At 35.2% G+C, this 20,016-nt stretch overlaps 1 protein-coding gene across 6 annotated transcripts in view; it reads left to right on the top strand.

Moving 5' to 3' along the window:
• The window catches only part of LOC142349624 (5-hydroxytryptamine receptor 1F-like), a 166,626-nt gene that overhangs the window by 65,601 nt on the left and 81,009 nt on the right, over positions 1-20,016 (top strand). Inside the window, exon 1 of one of the 6 annotated variants that reach the window (XM_075401321.1) lies at positions 9,258-9,826. The exons of 3 other annotated variants lie outside the window; for them this stretch is intronic. The gene's annotated coding sequence lies outside the window, so the exon portion shown is untranslated. 2 more of the 6 variants (XM_075401320.1, XM_075401318.1) reach the window with 2 other exon arrangements.

Raw genomic sequence — 20,016 nt, 5'->3', positions numbered from 1 at the left:
TCTCCTATCAGAAGCAAGAGCAACCGCTGATGATACTTCACAGGATGAACAAGATTTTACTCAAGTTCAAAACAAACGTAAGCGTTTTCGAAACCAAAACGAGAGGAATTCGATATCACAGACAGTTAGACCAATAGTAATAACAATCAATCCGAGACCAACTCAAGTGCAATTTGTCCCAGCTATGAAGACAAAATTCCCACAATTGAAAATGCAACGAATTAGAGAATTGCCAAACTCTTCCGACTTCTTTATCCAACCGGAAAACAAAGACTCCAGAGATAGTCTTATGTCAAATACAAACCTGCAACAAGTATTCCCTAACGCTAATGTGAACACGAGAAATACACTGCCAAAAACCAAGTCCAAACCAAACTTGCTGTGTGTTCTTCTATAAGTTTTTTGGATTGTTAAATAATAGCTTACAACGGTGTGGTTTATACCCCGCATTTATGATCAAAGCTAAGTGTGGCACGATAAAACTCAGGTATGATAATAAATGAAAAGGTTTGGCATTGAAAGTCATGAAAAATCAAAGTTAGAGATATAACTTTTACAGCGATTATGATTATGAACTCAATAAATTTGAACTAAACAACAAGGGGAAGGGTTGAGGATGTAAACAGTTCCGGACCGTTTTCATTCCGGTAAGCAACAACAAAACTCAGCAAATAATTTAAGAGAAAAAAAACAAATAATCGACATCAGAAATTCAAAATTACTGCTTCAAAAGTTTCCGCTTGAGTGAGTTTTATGCGTCAGTTTGACATGATTGAAGGAGTAATCATTCACAAAACCCTGAATTTTTTAAGGCTCTTTCGCTACACTTAGGGTCAGAGAGTTTTAGCCGAACTAGAACGTGCTATAATCTAACAAAGATCAGGCTTTGCTACCTATGTATAAATATGTTCGACTATCCCCGTCATAGGCCCATGCTTTGGTTCAAAAGAGAACCTGCAGCCTCACCCACTCAGGCCCCAGTCAATCTTATTAGCAAATGGGTGACCTCTAGCCGCATGGACTACAGAACTTGAGGATTGCATCATAATGTTCGGAGTGCGATGAACAATGCAGGGGGAAGGTCATCGAACTGTAACTGACTTAGAAAGCCTGACAGGCTATAAGTTTAAAGTGCTAAAATAATCAGTTGGAAAAAATCTATAGGGCGTTTAATTCAGCTAGGTTGTGGGATTTTTTAAAATTGCAGTGAAAAACTACAAATCAGAAATTTCAAGTTGTCTCTGTATTGTGAGTCGAGGGTTCGGTTTTAAAAAATATGCGCTTCTCTCATTGATGCGTTAAAGTCTAATCCCACAATTGTTTCTCGGTTACAAGATTTTGCCCCCTTGTTTCCCTTTGGGAGTGAGTCTTTTATAAAAAGAGATTTTTCACTAAAGGTTGCTTTTTAAAATCCTGACTTTTAATTGGCTTTTTTTCACTTAGTCTCTACGCTTTAAAAATTGTTTCAAATTCTCATCTTTGTCGTTCTGCTAAGCAATAGCCCTCAGTGGGGCCCTGGCCAAAATGAGCCAACTGAGCGCTCTCCTATCAGAAGCAAGAGCAACCGCTGATGATACTTCACAGGATGAACAAGATTTTACTCAAGTTCAAAACAAACGTAAGCGTTTTCGAAACCAAAACGAGAGGAATTCGATATCACAGACAGTTAGACCAATAGTAATAACAATCAATCCGAGACCAACTCAAGTGCAATTTGTCCCAGCTATGAAGACAAAATTCCCACAATTGAAAATGCAACGAATTAGAGAATTGCCAAACTCTTCCGACTTCTTTATCCAACCGGAAAACAAAGACTCCAGAGATAGTCTTATGTCAAATACAAACCTGCAACAAGTATTCCCTAACGCTAATGTAAACACGAGAAATACACTGCCAAAAACCAAGTCCAAACCAAACTTGCTGTGTGTTCTTCTATAAGTTTGTTGGATTGTTAAATAATAGCTTACAACGGTGTGGTTTATACCCCGCATTTATGATCAAAGCTAAGTGTGGCACGATAAAACTCAGGTATGATAATAAATGAAAAGGTTTGGCATTGAAAGTCATGAAAAATCAAAGTTAGAGATATGACTTTTACAGCGATTATGATTATGAACTCAATAAATTTGAACTAAACAACAAGGGGAAGGGTTGAGGATGTAAACAGTTCTGGACCGTTTTCACTCCGGTAAGCAACAACAAAACTCAGCAAATAAATTAAGAGAAAAAAAACAAATAATCGACATCAGAAATTCAAAATTACTGCTTCAAAAGTTTCCGCTTGAGTGAGTTTTATGCGTCAGTTTGACATGATTGAAGGAGTAATCATTCACAAAACCCTGAATTTTTTAAGGCTCTTTCGCTACACTTAGGGTCAGAGAGTTTTAGCTGAACTAGAACGTGCTATAATCTAACAAAGATCAGGCTTTGCTACCTATGTATAAATATGTTCGACTATCCCCGTCATAGGCCCATGCTTTGGTTCAAAAGAGAACCTGCAGCCTCACCCACTCAGGCCCCAGTCAATCTTATTAGCAAATGTGGGACCTCTGGCCGCATGGACTACAGAACTGCATTGAGCGGATTGCATCATAATGTTCGGAGTGCGATGAACAATGCAGGGGGAAGGTCATCGAACTGTAACTTACTTAGAAAGCCTGACAGACTATAAATTTGAAGTGCTAAAATTATCAGATGGAAAAATTCTATAGCAAGTTTAATTCAGCTAGGTGGTGGGATTTTTTAAAGTTTTAGTGAAAAACTACAAGTCAGAAATTTTAAGTTGTCTCTGTTTTTTGAGTCGATGGTTCGGTTTTAAAACCTTGGATGCACCAGAATTTGTTATCTTTTCTTTAGTCTGATGCCCTTTCACAGACAATGACTGATTTTCAAGAGTTTATTTTGCTGGTTGTTCTTCTATAAGCTTGTGTGATTGTTTAATAATAGCTTACAAAGGTGTGTTTTCTATCCGCATTTACGATCAAAGCTAAGGGTGGCACGATGAAACTCATGTATGGTAATGAATGAAAAGGTTTGGCATTGAAAGTCATGAAAAATCAAAGTTAGAGATATGACTTTTACAGCGATCATGATTATGAACTCAATAAATTTGAACTAAATAACAAGGGGAAGGATTTGGGGTCTAAACGGTTACGGACCGTTTACAACCCCTAAAGAGATAATTACTTCCATACCCTATCTTAATAGAAGCGTTACCCCCACCTGTATTTACCTCAGTACTCTTGAATCTACTGGAGACGGTTCTCCTTCACAAAATTTTTCTTGTTTCTGTTAGGAAAAGGAAGGCACGAGGCTCTTGTGGGAGATTGTCAAGTTTTTGATGAAGCAAAATGTGCTGATTGTCACGCATAACAAAAATCATTGTGATAGATGTTTTTGCAGAGATTATATAAAGTAAGCATAATGATCAAACTATACGAATATCAATGAGTAATTTGTCTCATCAGGTTATGAAGAAAAAACATTTTCATCCTGTTCCATGGTACAGGCATTAAAATGTTTTTTATTCGTAATATACTGACCCAAATTACTCATTGATATTAGCTCAATTGGTTATGCTGCTAGATATAATTTATTATTTTCAGCCCATGAGAAAAAGACCAATAGATAGTCTGCTGAATTTAACCTTCAATCTTTAGCCTTTTAAAATTTTCCGCGAGTGCAGTGAGATGCCTGTTATTTTCAACCCCGCCCCCAAAAAATATGCGCTTCTCTCATTGATGCGTTAAAGTCTAATCCCACAATTGTTTCTCGGTTACAAGATTTTGCCCCCTTGTTTCCCTTTGGGAGTGAGTCTTTTATAAAAAGAGATTTTTCACTAAAGGTTGCTTTTTAAAATCCTGACTTTTAATTGGCTTTTTTTCTTTTAGTCTCTACGCTTTAAAAATTGTTTCAAATTCTCATCTTCGTCGTTCTGCTAAGCAATAGCCCTCAGTGGGGCCCTGGCCAAAATGAGCCAACTGAGCGCTCTCCTATCAGAGGCAAGAGCAACCGCTGATGATACTTCACAGGATGAACAAGATTTTACTCAAGTTCAAAACAAACGTAAGCGTTTTCGAAACCAAAACGAGAGGAATTCGATATCACAGACAGTTAGACCAATAGTAATAACAATCAATCCGAGACCAACTCAAGTGCAATTTGTCCCAGCTATGAAGACAAAATTCCCACAATTGAAAATGCAACGAATTAGAGAATTGCCAAACTCTTCCGACTTCTTTATCCAACCGGAAAACAAAGCCTCCAGAGATAGTCTTATGTCAAATACAAACCTGCAACAAGTATTCCCTAACGCTAATGTGAACACGAGAAATACACTGCCAAAAACCAAGTCCAAACCAAACTTTGTTATAGTCAATGTGCATCACAGCATCCAAAAAAAAAATGAAATAAAAGAGGAACTCTTGAGCAATAACGGAATGAATGTAGTAAAAGTGTCAAGGATTATAAGGCGAGCAAGTGGCAAAATTACAAAGCTTATCAGAGTAATAACAGATTCAACAAATCATGTTTTAGCAGCACAAAAGCACGGTGTAAAGATTGGTTGGCTAATCTCCAGATGTGAACCAAGCAAAGGGCCGCCACATGTTAAACAATGCTTCACGTGTCAGAAATATGGGCACTGCGCCATTGAGTGTAAAAACGAGCAGCGTTGACTGCGATGCTCAGGCCAGCACACAGTAAAACAATGCGCCGAACCAAAAGAAAATGCCAAATGTGCAAATTGTGGTTGATCGCACGCATCTGTGTACAAAGGATGCTCCTCCTATCAAAACGCAGTTGTTGAAGCGACAAAGAGAAAACAAGATATCAAGTACTCAGCAGTGGCAAAAAGGCAAACCGAAATGCTACAAAAAACTCAACTGTCTCAGCAAAAAACATAAGTGTTCTGGTTGCTGAAGTACTCAGCAAAATCTGTTCAACCTTCAATACAATGTCTTACAGTGATATCATCAATGTTGTCAGTATTAGTGCAAGCAGAATATTCGGTGATAAAATAGAAGGTCAAAAAAGTTCATGATAGCATCGAAAATGCTAACAACAATTTCACGAATGTTCCAACGCAACAAATTTCAACAAATAGCCATCAATTCAGCCAACATGGATAAAATTAAAATTTTGCAATTGAACTGCCGAGGCTTATCCAACAAAATATTAGAACTTCTCGTATTTTTGAAGGAAAAAGATATTGATATTGTGTGCCTGAATGAAGTCAAGAGATGGCAAAAAGAAAATCTAAACGATGATTACTTCGTAGTTACGGAAACGAGAGCAAGTAAGTCACATGGCTCAATCATTTTAGCAAAAAAGGGAACGACAATAATAGAAGTTCAACCAGAAAAGTTTGAAAGAAACGAGCAAGGGAAAATTTTCGAAATAATGAAAAGCATGCTTTGAAGTACCTATTATAGGTCATCTCTGGGTTATAGCACTTTACAACTCACCAGGTCGCGATTTGAATCTATCAGAAATTTTTGAAACTGAATTGAAGAACGTTTTTATCTGTTGAGATTTCAACGCTCCACATCAAGAGCTGAATTGCACATATAACACTGAAAATGGTGAAAAAATAATCGAAACTATTGAAACTGGAAAATTCATGCTTTTAAATAACGGTTACCACACATATCATTCATATCAAGGAGAATGTCGAAATATGCTTGATCTACATTTCGCAGATCAATCAGTCTTCAAATTTTTTGACACATTTTATGTTTCTGATGACTTTGGTATTGACCACAGCTCAACCATTACTACCCTGAATATAATGACTCAGAGCAAATTCGATTTGAAGGCAAAAATCAACTTCAAAAAATTCAAACAGATTGTCAGACAAGAATACGAAAACTATGTGCTATATCAACCAGTCTATCCAAAAGCAGAAGAACTAAATCAACTAAATGAATTACTTGTACAGATCATTCAATTCTCGCTACAGAAGTCGTATATCCAACAAAAAAGATTTCCCTTTGGACATGAAACTACTAAACTTACCCGTGAAAAGAAGAAAAAAAAGAAGAGAGCTGAAAAGAACAAACGGAGAACAGTACAAATTTCTGAAAAAGGAAGCAAATTTCCTCCAAAGAGAAATAAAGAGGTCCTTGAAGCGATCAGAAAAAATCAAGCAATCAAAATTGATTGCAGGTGCTCAAAATAAGGGAAGCAAAAGCTTTTGGAGAGCAGTTAAAGCCTTATGTGGTGATTCAAGAAAACCAAATGAAACTGAACAAATTGCTGAAGTCTCATATAAACAACTCAGAGCGAAAACAGACATTCAGAAATGCGAAACCTTCAAGATTCTTCTACAGGATACAATGAAAGATCATACATACGAAAACTTGGAACTAAATGAGTACTTCGAGAAAGTCGAAAAAGAGACAAAAATGTTTCTCAAATACGAAAATTTTGAACCAAATAACTACTGCATTTTAAAAGCAGACGATTATGAAGAAATTTTGAACAAAACAAGAAGATCAAGTTCAGGACCAGATAAAATCAGCTATAACATCCTGAAAAGATTACCTAAATGCCTCAAAGCATATAATTGTCTCCTGGTAACTAGCTCAATAAACAGTTCTTATGTTCCAACTACATGGAAAGAGTCACAAGTCAAAATGTTACCAAATCCGAACAAAAACAAAAAAGATGCCGAAAATTACCGACCAATTAGCCTAACCAATTGCATTGCAAAAATTTGTGAAACAGCAGTTAAGAATTTTGTCCTAGCGCACTTTGAAGAAAATGATGTCTTCGGTGAAATGCAAAGTGCGTAAAGAAGGAACCGTTGCACAACTGATAATGTGCTCAAACATACTCAGCACGTAACAGAAGCATTTCAATGGTCCGAAATGGTTGGATTTGTCTGCCTAGATATTGAACAAGCATTTGATGCAGTGTGGAGAATAGGACTTCAAAACAAACTGCTAAAAATTGGTGTGCATAAACCTCTGTAAAAATGGTTTAACTCTTTTCTCTCTCAGAGAGGCATCTTCGTGAAAATTAATAACTCAAAAAGTAGCAGATTTTCAACACTAGCTGGAGTACCTCAGGGCGGCGTCCTTGCACCAATTCTGTTCCTGGTTTATGTCAGCGGCATTCCTGAAATACCGGCACAAAGTTCTCAATTTGCTGATGATTTTGCCCTTTACTACAGGTCGCGCTCCTGTAGAATAATTCAAGAGAAACTTCAGTATTCAGTAGACAAATTGATCAAATGGTGCGAAAAACTAAAGATACGAATAAATCCAGGCAAAACAATTTTTATGCTTTTTAAAAATCCGTCAAAAAAGTTTCCAGTCTAGACCTTTTATCAATGGTAAAAAAATTGTAGGCGCAAATTCAATCAAATTTCTTGGCGTAAACCTTACCCCACATCTAAAGTGGAACCAACCCTGCAAAAGTCTGGTGGCAAGAGCAAACAAACGAATCTACCAATTATGGCGGCTCAGTCAGATCAATATTGATGAAGAGTGATTACTGACCTTGTATAAATCATGGTTTCGACATCTATTTCTCTATGCGAATGCCTGCTGGATTGACCAATCTAATTCAATTATCAACAACATACAACTGACCCAAAATAGAGCACTATGAATTTGTATGAGGAAACCCCGCTGGTACAGTGTCAAAAAACTCCATGAAGAGGCCAATATACCTGTAGTAAGATATTTTCAGATTAGATTAGCAAATGAATACCTGAAACGGGCAAAAGAAAACATGATCGAATCATTACTTGAACTGATCCAGAAAAAGAGACAACGTCCAAAAAACAGTTATCAAAGCACACTGGACCATCTGTTCTGCTAATGTTCTTTACCAGTTTCAATATCGTAGAAAAGCCAGAACAACCTTCATCCAATGACTTATTGCCAGCCGCTTGCGTAATTAATTATGGGCAAAAGTCAAACCAACAACGTCCTAACCGAACAACTAAGCCAGCCGCTCACCTAGTAAATTCGGGGCTTAGCTATGAAAAACACAAGGAAAACAACAGCAATTTATCTACTGAAGATTGTTAATCGATTAACAGCATTTTAAACCTAGAAAATGTTCTAATTTTTTCATATTCACTCAACTGATATCTTTATCAAAGTTAAGTTACGGTTATACAATTAACGACATAATACAGTGCTATGCGCGGTTTGGTTCAGTGGTTTTAAGGTTTAGGTTAGCTTAGCACTTTTAACTTATTATTCCTTCTGTATTTTACTTCATTCTTCAAAACGCTTCCTTCCCTCAATTTATTTTAACGCGTCCTAACGCTTGCCTTCATGAACAAAGTTACACTAATTACACTTTTTACGACTAGCGCAGCCCTTTAATTGAGCCTTAAATGAGGCTCAGTATTTCATTCCTTGACGCGAGCGCAGCCCAATTTTTATTTGTTTATTTATTTTTTATCTACTTTTCCCACTCTCAATATTTATTACTTCTTGAATATTTTTTTCTTAATAAACGACTTTTTTAATTTGAACAAAAAATTTTTTTGATATCTTACCACGCATTGAAATACAACGAACTAATCAACTTCTACGAGGCTAGTCAAGAACACCAAGAAAAAGAGTAAAAGCAAGCAGAGCCAGCAGAAGCCCTTCCCGGCGCTTGAAATGGCTCGCAGCAACAAGAGCAATCAATTGGTTTTAAAGGAAAAAAAACTCTGAAAAAACAGGAGCATAAACTCATCTTTCCGAAATTTCGAACTTTCTATTTTAATTATTGATGCCTTTTAAATTGATTGAACTTGATTGTACATACATTAATAATAATAATTTTGCCCGCTTGTTTTCCTGACGTTTCCAAGTTCTGAAAATTTTAAAGTTTCAAACTGAAAAATGGAGTACTTCAAATAATGACATCCCTTGAATACGCACTTGTTTTAATCAGAGTTTCTTAGACTACAAATAGTTTAATTCGGCTATGCTTCTATCTAAACATTCGGTTTATAATTCTAAATATCGCCAAAAAATTTTGGTCTAAGAAGTGTATTTAACGTCTGAGGGGAGGGAGGGGGTATCCGTTCCCAGATAGTAAATTGTCCAATATATTTCTTCCGCCTTACTTCCGGATTTGCGTTTGTTTAATCAAAAGCACCTGAGGTACTTTGAGTTGTGAAGCCAAAAATTTGGGAATAACAAAATTTGGAGGACAATATTTTTCTTCAGTGGTTTCTTTTTGAAAACGGAAACAACTTCAAAATCTGGCTGATAACTAAGTTATAATAAATTTCTAATTCACTTCAATTGTGATCAAAACTCTGACAAATTTATATCGCGTTTTGAAGGTTGATTGGCTTACATGCAGCAATTCACACCAACGCTTTCGTGAAATTCTAGAGGTTAACAATATTTATAACTTAGTTATAACTCTCTGGTTTTTATTCCTAACCAAGTATAATATCAGACTTAACCACTACTTTCTCGCCGTTCAAAATAGGGAAGAGTGAATTTTTCAAGTCAAAATTGATTAACAGCTACCTCGGAGCGGATTTTACCCAAATTTTGCGACATTTTATACCCCATAACAATTTCAAATTTAATTTATTTTGCGGCCCGCTGTTATTACTGGGGGTAAGTTGTATAGAGAACTGTTTATTATTTTTATCTCACAATCTTAACGCATTTCATCTGAGGAGTGAACAAGCTGAACAATCTTTGATCCCGTTAGCCTTGAAGATTTTCACAACTCTTAGGCAAGTTTTTGAAGGTATTTTTCCCTCTAATTTAGTTTGCCCCTTTCCCACCAAACAAATAAATCACTTGGGCATTTTACCCCCGACAACTTTTATTGCCCGACATTGGAAACAAAGGTTTGTGTCAAAGCGATTTTGGAGCATAGTTATCTTTGAGTTTATTGCGGCGTTTCTGTATTTGGAAGCCTTTAGCATGTTGCATTTGAGATAACATTTAATTTTACAACTTTAAGTATGTTCTTTTATCTGTTTATAGATTGTAGTTTTGATAGCTGCCCAAGAGCTACTAATTTCTTTGTTACTTTTCGCTTTTGAAGTTTGACCTTTTTCTACGAAACCACTTCTAACGCATCACAGGAAGCTAAAATTTTATTCACACGCTGGAAAAGGGTGGTAAGATGGCTCAAAATTAATTTAATGTCTTTTATTTTTAAATTTTGAAATTGAGAGCGGTACTGTCGGTTTCCTCGTTGGCAGAAAAACTATCGTTGATATCGAATATAATGATGGTCCCGGGTTGACCAAACTTACTAACCATAAAAAGGGCCATATATGGTCCATAAAAGTCCATAAAAATTTCCGTTTTATGATCTTGCTATGGTTAGTAAGTTTCCATATATGGTCCGTTTTATGGATAATAAGTTTTTCTACGAGAGCTTTATTTTTTCCTACTATGGTAATATATGAATGAAAGAGAGGACCCTGCAATATATGGTCCGTTTTATGGTTAGTAAGTTTACATATATGGTCCGTTTTATGGTTAGTAAGTTTCCATATATGGTCCGTTTTATGGTTAGTAAGTTTCCATATATAGTCCGTTTTATGGTTAGTAAGTTTCCATATATGGTCCGTTTAATGGTTAGTAAGTTAACATATATGGTCCGTTTTATTTACGAATCATATATGGCAGGGCCCTCTCTTTCATTCATATATTACCATAGTAGGAAAAAATAATGCTCTCGTAGAAAAAATTATTATCCATAAAACGGACCATATATGCTACTAACCATAGCAAGCTCATAAAAAGTAAATTTTTATGGACTTTTATGGACCATATATGGCCCGTTTTACATTTAGTAAGTTTGTTTGATCATAGGACGTAGAGCTGAAATAGGTTAAATACTGTGGGAAAAAAATCTACAGTTGAACTAACGAACAACTTTTTGAGATTTTCCAGTATGTTTTGGGTGTGTTCCCCTCCTCCTTCTCTCACACGGGCTGTGGACCGGCTACGGCGGAGTTACAAACACAAATATAGGAGAATTGAGTACTAAATTACCCAATGAAAAATACTATTTTTCAAAATTAATTATTCGAAATAATCGCAAATTTCCGTATGAAAAGCTAACTTTTACCAGAGACAAGCTGTAGCAAAAATTCCTTTTGTTTAACAGTCTAGGTACACATGGGACACTCTTTGCCAAGTTTGGTTCGATTTGAACAACTCATTGACCCAATCAAAAAGGCTATATTTGAAAATTATATATTCAAAATAATCGCAAATTTCCGTAAGAAAAGCTAATTTTTTTCCTAGACCAGCTATGGCAAAAACTCTTTTTGGTATAGACTCTATATACATAGGGGATACTCCATACCGAGTTTGGTTAGATTTGGACAACTCCTTGACCCGATGAAATAGACCTATTTTTAAAAATTATTTAAAATTAATTATTCGAATTAATCGGAAATTTCCGAACGTAAAACTAACTTTTTTCCTGGACAAGCTATAGCAACAATTTTTTTGCTTTAGACTCTATATACACAGGGGATACTCCATACCAAGTTTGGTTAGATTTGAACAACTCCTTGACCCGATGAAATAGACCTATTTCTAAAAATTATTTAAAATTAATTAATCGAATTAATCGGAAAATTCCGAACGTAAAACTAACTTTTTTCCTAGACAAGGTATAGCAAAATTTTTTTTTGCTTTAGACTCTTTATACACAGGGGATACTCCATACCGAGTTTGGTTAGATTTGGACAACTCCTTGACCCGATTAAAAATACTATATTTCAAAATTAAATATTTGAATTAATCGCAAATTTCCGTATGCGGAACTAACTTTTTTCCTAGGCAAGCTATAGCAAAATCTCTTTTTGCTTTAGTATCTATATACTCAGGGAATACTCCATACCGAGTTTGGTTAGATTTGAACAACTCCTTGATCCGATAAATTTTCTATACTTTTGAAAATTGAATAAGCGAAAAATAAGCGAATAAGTGGATATTTCCGTATGAAAAACTAACTTTTTTCAGAGGCAAGCTATACCAAAAATTCTTTTTGTCTCAGGTTCTACCTACCATGGGGATACTCCATACCGAGTTTGGTTAGATTTGAACAACTCCTTGATCCGATAAATTTTCTAGACTTTTGAAAATTGAATAAGCGAATAATAAGCGAATAAGTGGATATTTCCGTATGAAAAACTAACTTTTTCCAGAGGCGAGCTATACCAAAAATTATTTTTGTCTCAGATTCTACCTACCATGGGGATACTCCATACCGAGTTTGGTTAGATTTGAACAACTCCTTGATCCGATAAATTTTCTATACTTTTGAAAATTGAATAAGCGAATAATAAGCGAATAAGTGGATATTTCTGTATGAAAAACTAACTTTTTTCAGAGGCAAGCTATACCAAAAATTCTTTTTGTCTCAGATTCTACCTACCATGGGGATACTCCATACCGAGTTTGGTTAGATTTGGACAACTCCTTGACCCGATCACAAATACTATATTTCAAAATTAAATATTTGAATTAATCGCAAATTTCCGTATGCGGAACTAACTTTTTTCCTAGGCAAGCTATAGCAAAATTTCTTTTTGCTTTAGTATCTATATACTCAGGGGATACTCCATACCGAGTTTGGTTAGATTTGGACAACTCCTTGAGCCGATGAAATAGACCTGTTTTTAAAAATTGTTTAAAATTAATTATTCGAATTAATCGGAAATTTCCGAACGTAAAACTAACTTTTTTCCTAGACAAGCTATAGCAATTTTTTTGCTTTAGACTCTATATACACATGGGATACTCCATGCCAAGTTTGGTTCGATTTGAACAACTCCTTGACCCGATGAAAAACACTATATTTGAAAATTAAATATTGGAAATAATCGCAAATTTCCGTATGAAAAACTAACTTTTTTCAGAGGCAAGCTATACCAAAAATTCTTTTTGTCTCAGATTCTACCTACCACTGATTCTAGCTACTAAGAACTAAGAAAAAGCAGACATATCATGTCACCTACATCTCGAGAAATAGAAGACTTTTTGAGAAGACTTTTTCTTACTGACAAAGAGAAGTTACAAGTTTTCTGGAAAGTGGCCAATTTGGCCATATCTAGACTCAAATCAGACTGAAAAAAGATGGTACAGACTGATGAACTACGAAGAACTAAGAAAAGCAGACATATCATGTCACCTACATCTCGAGAAATAGAAGACTTTTTGAGAAGACTTTTTCTTACTGACAAAGAGAAGTTTCAAGTTTTCTGGAAAGTGACCAATTTGGCCATATCTAGACTCAAATCAGACTGAAAACAGATGGTACAGACTGATGAACTACTAAGAACTAAGAAAAAGCAGACATATATCATGTCACCTACATCTCGAGAAATAGAAGACTTTTTGAGAAGACTTTTTCTTACTGACAAAGAGAAGTTACAAGTTTTCTGGAAAGTGGCCAATTTGGCCATATCTAGACTCAAATCAGACTGAAAAAAGATGGTACAGACTGATGAACTACGAAGAACTAAGAAAAAGCAGACATATCATGTCACCTACATCTCGAGAAATAGAAGACTTTTTGAGAAGACTTTTTCTTACTGACAAAGAGAAGTTTCAAGTTTCTGGAAAGTGACCAATTTGGCCATATCTAGACTCAAATCAGACTGAAAACAGATGGTACAGACTGATGAACTACTAAGAACTAAGAAAAAGCAGACATATATCATGTCACCTACATCTCGAGAGAAAGAAGACTTTTATAGAAGACTTTTTTTTTTACTGACAAAGAGAAGTTTCAAGTTTTCTGGAAAGTGACCAATTTGGCCATATCTAGACTCAAATCAGACTGAATACAGATGGTAAAGACTGATGAACTACTAAGAACTAAGAAAAATCAGACATATATCATGTCACATACATCTCGAGAGAAAGAAGACTTTTATAGAAGACTTTTTTTTTACTGACAAAGAGAAGTTTCAAGTTTTCTGGAAAGTGACCAATTTGGCCATATCTAGACTCAAATCAGACTGACCACAGACGGTACACACTGAGAAACTACTATGAACTAAGAAAAAGCAGACATATCTCATATCACCTACATCTCGAGAAACAGACGAATTTTAGAGAAGACTTTTTTTACTGACAGAGAAGTTTAAAGTTTTCTGGTAAAAGAACATTTTGGCCATATCTAGACTCAAATCAGACTGAATACAGATGGTACAGACTGATGAACTACTAAGAACTAAGAAAAAGCAGACATATATCATGTCAGCTACATCTCGAGTGAAAGAAGACTTTTATAGAAGACTTTTTTTTACTGACAAAGAGAAGTTTCAAGTTTTCTGGAAAGTGAACAATTTGGCCATATCTAGACTCAAATCAGACTGAATACAGATGGTAAAGACTGATGAACTACTAAGAACTAAGAAAAAGCAGACATATATCATGTCACATACATCTCGAGAGAAAGAAGACTTTTATAGAAGACTTTTTTTTTACTGACAAAGAGAAGTTTCAAGTTTTCTGGAAAGTGACCAATTTGGCCATATCTAGACTCAAATCAGACTGACCACAGATGGTACACACTGAGAAACTACTATGAACTAAGAAAAAGCAGACATATCTCATATCACCTACATCTCGAGAAACAGACGAATTTTAGAGAAGACTTTTTTTTACTGACAGAGAAGTTTAAAGTTTTCTGGAAAAAGAACATTTTGGCCATATCTAGACTAAAATCAGACTGAATACAGATGGTACAGACTGATGAACTACTAAGAACTAAGAAAAAGCAGACATATATCATGTCACCTACATCTCGAGAGAAAGAAGACTTTTATAGAAGACTTTTTTTTTACTGACAAAGAGAAGTTTCAAGTTTTCTGGAAAGTGACCAATTTGGCCATATCTAGACTCAAATCAGACTGACCACAGATGGTACACACTGAGAAACTACTAAGAACTAAGAAAAAACAGACAAATCTCATATCACCTACATCTCGACAAATAGAAGACTTTTAGAGAAGACTTTTTTTACTGACAAGGAGAAGTTTCAAGTTTTCTGGAAAGTGACCAATTTGGCCATATCTAGACTCAAATCAGACTGACCACAGATGGTACACACTGAGAAACTACTATGAACTAAGAAAAAGCAGACATATCTCATATCACCTACATCTCGAAAAACAGACGAATTTTAGAGAAGACTTTTTTTTACTGACAGAGAAGTTTAAAGTTTTCTGGTAAAAGAACATTTCGGCCATATCTAGACTCAAATCATACTGAAAACAGATGGTAAAGACTGATGAACTACTAAGAACTAAGAAAAAGCAGACATATATCATGTCACCTACATCTCGAGAGAAAGAAGACTTTTATAGAAGACTTTTTTTTTACTGACAAAGAGAAGTTTCAAGTTTTCTGGAACGTGACCAATTTGGCCATATCTAGACTCAAATCAGACTGAATACAGATGGTAAAGACTGATGAACTACTAAGAACTAAGAAAAAGCAGACATATATCATATCACCTACATCGAGAAATAGAAGACTTTTAGAGAAGACATTTTTTACTGACAAAGAGAAGTCTCATGTTTTCTCGAAAGTGACCATTTTGACCATATCCAGACTCAAGTCAGATTGAATACCGATAGTACAAGCCAAAGAACTACTAAGAACTAAGAAAAAGCAGACGTATATCATATCACCTACATCGAGAAATAGAAGACTTTTAGAGAAGACTTTTTTTACTGACAAAGAGAAGTCTCATGTTTTCTCGAAAGTGAACATTTTGACCATATCTAGACTCAATTCAGACAAAATACAGATGGTACAAACTGATGAACAACTAAGAACTAAGAAAAAGCAGACATATCTTATATCACCTACATCTCGAAGAATACAAGACTTTTTGAGAAGACTTTTTTTCTTACAAAGAGAAGTTTCAAGTTTTCTCGAAAGTGACCAATTTGGCCATATCTAGACTCAAATCAGACTGAATACAGATGGTACAGGCTGATGAACTATTAGGAACTAAGAAAAAGCAGACATATCTCATATCACCTACATCTCGAGAGAAAAAAGACTTTTATAGAAGACTTTTTTTTTACTGACAAAGAGAAGTTTCAAGTTTACTGGAAAGTGACCATTTTGGCCATATCTAGTCTAAAATCAGACTGCATACAGATGGTACAGGCTCATGAACTATTAAGAACTAAGAAAAAGCAGACATATCTCATATCACCTACATCTGTAGAAACAGAAGACTTTTAGAGAAGACTTTTTGTTACTGACAAAGAGAAGTTTCAAGTTTTGTTGTAAATTTACTGTTTTGCCGTATAACTCATTCAATACTGACAGCAGTTTCTCAGCCGCGCTAGTCAGCTCACGAAAAACCACATAACAGTATTTTCAAAGTTGTAGACAAAGACAGGACACTGAAAATTTAGCGTCTGTGAGTCAAATTGCAATTTCCACCACAAACTCAACTTTTCTTCCAAAAGACCTTTTCTGGCCAATTCTTTTGCATATTTAGAACTGGTTAGACCATTGTGTTTGCGTTTTGTGCCAAAAATTCACAAAAGCAAAAATTAACGAAAAAAATGAGACTTTAAATTTCAGCGTCTTGTGCGGCAAATTGCAATTTCCACCACAAATTCAACTTTTCTTCCAAAACAATTTTTCTGACGAATTCTTTTGCATATTCAGAATTGGTTAGACCATAATGTTAGCATTTTGTGCCAAAAATTGACAAAAAGCAAAAATTAACGAAAAAAATGAGACTTTAAATTTTAGCGTCTTGTGCGGCAAATTGCAATTTCCACCACAAATTCAGCTTTTCTTCCAAAACACTTTTTTTGACCAAATCGTTTGCATATTCAGAACTGGTTGGACCAGTAGGTTTGCGTTTTGTGCCAAAAATCGACAGAAAGCAAGCATTGACGAGTACACTGAGACTTTAAATTTTAGCGTCTTGTGCGGCAAATTGCAATTTCTACCACAAATTTAACTTTTCTTCCAAAACAATTATTCTGACCAATTCTTTTGCATATTCAGAACTAGTTAGACCAGTATCTTTGCGTTTTGTGTCAAAAATCGACAAAAAGCAAACATTGGCGAGTACACTGAGACTTTAAATTTTAGCGTCTTGTGTGGCAAATTGCAATTTCCACCACAAAACCAACTATTCTTCTGACACACTTATTCTGACCAATTCTTTTGCATATTCAGAACTAGTTCAATCAATATGTTTAACGAGTATGCTTATACGTCAAGTTCTGAAGACGAAACTTCAAAAAAAGCAAGTTAAAGACTTAAAAATTTTTATACTCGCAAAATCTTGTACTTTCAATATCATCAAAATCGATGTCAGTCCCTGCCAACGGATATTTCTCACTCATCCATTCCTCAAATAGGGAGCACTTTGAGTTGAACTGTAGAATGCCTTGCCTTTGGGGCTTGTCGTGTTCTTCTGTTTTGATGAATGTTATAACTCTTTTTGGGTTTTTTTGAAGGTTCTTTATAAAGTTTTCGCATGCCATCGCCGTTTCAAAGTTTATCCATCCATTCAAGGTGTCTGGATTGGGACGCGAGCTCAAAAAAACAACAGATTTGGCTTCCGGAAACATCTTATACAATTCCTTTTTCGCACTGGCAAGATCCGTAGCCTTTGTTCGGAAACCAGAAAACCTCATCGCTTTCGGATTTTTTTTCAACTTCTTTCCACTATTCTTTTTTTTCGGGCATTCATTCTCTTTGTTTTCCTCTTTGTTTTCTTGCTTTTCCTCCTAAAATTACAACAAGATTGTAGACTAAAAGCAAACTTTAACGAATACAATCATTGACGAGTACACTGAGACTTTAAATTTTAGCGTCTTGTGCGGCAAATTGCAATTTCCACCGTAAATTCAACTTTTCTTCCAAAAGACCTTTTCTGACCAATTCTTTTGCATATTTAGAACTGGTTAGACCATTATGTTTGTCAAAAATTGACAAAAAGCAAAAATTAACGAAAAAAATGAGACTTTAAATTTTAGCGTCTTGTGCGGCAAATTGCAATTTCCACCACAAATTCAGCTTTTCTTCCAAAACACTTTTTTTGACCAATTTTTTTGCAGATTCAGAACTGGTTGGACTGGCATTTTTGCCTTTCGTACTAAAAAGTGACAAAAAGCAAACAATAACGTATACACTAAGATATAGTTAAAAAAAGAAGACTTTTAGAGGAAGACTTTTAGAGAAAATTCTCGAAAACTCTCGTTTTCTCGAAAGTGACCATTTTGGCCAAATCTAGACTCAAATCAGACTGAATACAGATGGTACAAACTGATCAACTACTAAGAACTAAGAAAAAGCAGACATATCTTATATCACCTACATCTCGAGAAATAGAAGACTTTTAGAGAAGACTTTTTTTTACTGACAAGGAGAAGTTTCAAGTTTTCTGGAAAGTGACCAATTTGGCCATATCTAGACTCAATTCAGACAAGTTTCTGCAAGTAAACACCGAGGAACTACTAAGAACTAAGAAAAATCAGACATATTTCATATCACCTACATCTCGAGAGAAAGAAGACTTTTATAGAAGACTTTTTTTTTACTGACAAAGAGAAGTTTCAAGTTTTCTGGAAAGCGACCAATTTGGCCATATCTAGACTCAAATCAGACTGAATACAGATGGTACAGACTGATGAACTACGAAGAACTAAGAAAAAGCAGACATATATCATGTCACCTACATCTGTAGAAATAGAAGACTTTTAGAGAAGACTTTTTTTTTACTGACAGAGAAGTTTCAAGTTTTCTGGAAAGTGACCATTTTGGCCATATATAGACTCAATTCAGACTGAATACAGATGGTACAAACTGATGAACAACTAAGAACTAAGAAAAAGCAGACATATCTCATATAGCCTACATCTCGAGAGAAAGAAGACTTTTATAGAAGACTTTTTTTTACTGACAGAGAGAAGTTTCCAGTTTTCTGGAAAGTGACAATTTGGCCATATCTAGACTCAAATCAGACTAAATACAGATGGTAAAGACTGATGAACTACTATGAACTAAGAAAAAGCAGACATATATCATATCACCTACATCTGTAGAAATAGAAGACTTTTAGAGAAGACTTTTTTTTTACTGACAGAGAAGTTTCAAGTTTTCTGGAAAGTGACCATTTTGGCCATATCTAGACTCAATTCCGACTGAACTCAGATGGTACAAACTGATGAACAACTAAGAATTAAGAAAAAGCAGACATATCTCATATCACCTACATCTCGAGAGAAAGAAGACTTTTTTTTTACTGACAAAGAGAAGTTTCAAGTTTTCTGGAAAGTGGCCAATTTGGCCATATCTAGACTCAAATCAGACTGAATACAGATGGTAATGACTGATGAACTACTATGAAATAAGAAAAAGCAGACATATATCATATCACCTACATCGAGAAATAGAAGACTTTTAGAGAAGACTTTTTTTACTGACAAAGAGAAGTTTCAAGTTTTCTGGAAAGTGACCAATTTGGCCAAATCTAGACTCAAATCAGACTGAATACAGATGGTACATGCTAATGATATACTAAGAACTAAGAAAAAGCAGACATATATCATATCACCTACATCGAGAAATAGAAGACTTTTAGAGAAGACTTTTTTTACTGACAAAGAGAAGTTTCAAGTTTTGTTGTAAATTTACTGTTTTGCCGTATAACTCATTCAATACTGACAGCAGTTTCTCAGCCGCGCTAGTCAGCTCACGAAAAACAACATGACAGTATTTTCAAAGTTGTAGACAAAGACAGGACACTGAAAATTTAGCTTCTGTGAGTCAAATTGCAATTTCCACCACAAACTCAACTTTTCTTCCAAATCACTTTTTTTGACCAAATCGTTTGCATATTCACAACTGGTTGGACCAATAGATTTGCGTTTTGTGCCAAAAATCGACAGAAAGCAAGCATTGACGAGTACACTGAGACTTTAAATTTTAGCGTCTTGTGCGGCAGATTGCAATTTCCACCACAAACTCAACTTTTCTTCCAAAACACTTATTCTGACCAATTCTTTCGCAT

The sequence above is a fragment of the Convolutriloba macropyga genome, chromosome 11 (assembly GCF_964194025.1).
Source record: "Convolutriloba macropyga chromosome 11, txConMacr16.3, whole genome shotgun sequence".
In the NCBI taxonomy this organism is placed as follows: Eukaryota; Metazoa; Xenacoelomorpha; order Acoela; family Convolutidae; genus Convolutriloba; species Convolutriloba macropyga.
The sequence above is the reverse complement of the archived record's forward strand: the minus strand, read 5'-3'. Positions and strand labels throughout refer to the sequence as shown.